This window comes from Heterocephalus glaber, unplaced genomic scaffold, assembly GCF_053883595.1.
Source record: "Heterocephalus glaber isolate CG9 unplaced genomic scaffold, H.glaber_assembly_v1.0 deba00001444, whole genome shotgun sequence".
Taxonomy (NCBI): Eukaryota; Metazoa; Chordata; class Mammalia; order Rodentia; family Bathyergidae; genus Heterocephalus; species Heterocephalus glaber.
The window spans coordinates 9323227-9325074 of NW_028258297.1; the positions used below are offsets into that span (position 1 = coordinate 9323227).

The 1848-nt window shown below is 49.2% G+C and overlaps 1 non-coding gene across 1 annotated transcript; it reads left to right on the forward strand.

Moving 5' to 3' along the window:
• Nucleotides 1-350: 350 nt before the first annotated feature.
• LOC147827468 (U6 spliceosomal RNA) lies at nucleotides 351-452 on the forward strand. Its single transcript, XR_015452374.1, has one exon. It is a non-coding gene; the product is annotated as a U6 spliceosomal RNA (small nuclear RNA).
• The last annotated feature ends 1396 nt before the right edge of the window (nucleotides 453-1848 follow it).

Consider the following 1848-nt stretch of genomic DNA (forward strand, 5'->3'; position numbering starts at 1 on the left):
CTCTAATAAGTGCCGGGCACCGCGATGCCGGCTCCCCTGCCACAGAACTATGGTTCTACTTCACCATCTCTGTCTTGAGTCCCCTCTGGTTCCTCCTCATCTCCTGACCTCTAAATGCTGCATCATTTCAGGGCTCAGCCTGGGTCTCCTAACTCTTCCTAGACGCTCTTCCCCAGGAATCGCACCCAGGCCCCGTGGCTTTAACTGTCATCTGATGACTTTCAAAACTATGAGTCTTACAGGTGTCATGGTGCACATCCCACTACTCTAGGAGGCTGAGGCAGGAAGCTTGCAAGTTTGAGCCCAGCCTTGACAACTTAACAAGACCCTGATTCAAAGTTTAAAGAGAAAGCTTGCTTCAGCAGCGCATAACTAAAATTGGAACGATGCAGAGATTAGTGTGGCCCCTGCACAAGGATGTCACGCAGACTCGTGAGGCGTTCTGTATTTTCCTTGAGACCATAATATTAAGTGAAAAAAATCAGACACACAAGCTTAAATATCGCACGGTTAGCCAGGAATGGTGGCACAGGCCTATAATCTCAACACTCAGGAGGCTGAGGCAGGAGGATCGCCAACTTGGTTGAGGCCAATCTGGGCTACACAGTGAGTTCAAGAGCTACACAATGAGACCCTGTCTCAAAAAACCAAAAAATAAAAATAAAAAATAAAGAAATTGCATGGTTTCTTTTATATGAGAATAAATAAAGAGTATAAATAGAGAGCAAAATAAAAGATAGATAACAGGAAACAGGGAGACAGATCATTCTCACATGGGAAGGGGGTCAAGAGATGCAAGGAGAGAGAGGGAAGGGAGTGAAAGAGGGTGAAAAAGGAATTAAGGTGTGTTAGGCACAGGCCGGGGATTTAGCTGTGGTGCCGCCACCTGCCTCACAAGCGCAAGGTCCTGAGCTCGATCCCCGGTACCAAAAAAAAGATGCGTTATGCACATGCACCAACTCCCCACAAGGAAGGCAAGCATTACAGACTGCAAACATGTACCAATGGAAAAATAAAAACTGAAAAGAAATGTAAGAAATAAAATTAATCAAATAAAAGGGCTGGAGGGGCTGGGGATTTAGCTCAGTGGTTCCACTGCCTGCCTTGCAAGCGCAAGGTCCTGAGTTCAATCCCCGGTACCAAAGAGAAAAAGCCTGGGGATGTAGCTTAGTGTGAAAGCCCTGGGTTCAATTCCCAGTACTGCCCCCCACAAGACTCCCATCTTGGCCTTTTCCCGAACTAAGCTCTTGATGCCCCTCCACCCCTTCCCCATACCTCCTTTGCTCAACCACTGGGCCTCAGGTGCTCATGGACTCTCTCTTGCCCAATCAATCCGATCCATGCCCTGCTGACTCTACCCACTGACAGGCATCCGGAACATGTTCACTCCTCCCTATACCGTTCCACATTATCTCTCCATCACGCTGCTGCAAGGCTCTCTCTCTCTCTCTCTCTGTCTCTCTGGTTTTTTGAGACAAGGTCTCACTACGTGGTTCAAGCTGGCATTGAACTCACTGTGCAGTCCAGGCTGGCCTCCATTTCGTGACAATCCTCCTGCCTCAGCCTCCCTAGTGTTGGTATTAAAGGTGTGCACCACTATGCCCAGCTTGCAAGATCTTCTCTTAACATCCATTCTCCACGAAACACCCAACATGGTCATGTTGCACCCAGAACACTGTCTTCCCAGCACATTTGGAACGAAATCTAGACCGCCATCCTCTGTGATCCCAGCCCTGCCCGCCGCTCAGATCCCGGAGGTCACACTGTTCCCTTTCCTGGTTATGCTCAGGGACGGGCGGCCTTCTTCCTGGGCCAGATTCAGGGAACCTGTTGTTCCCTCAGCTGGGA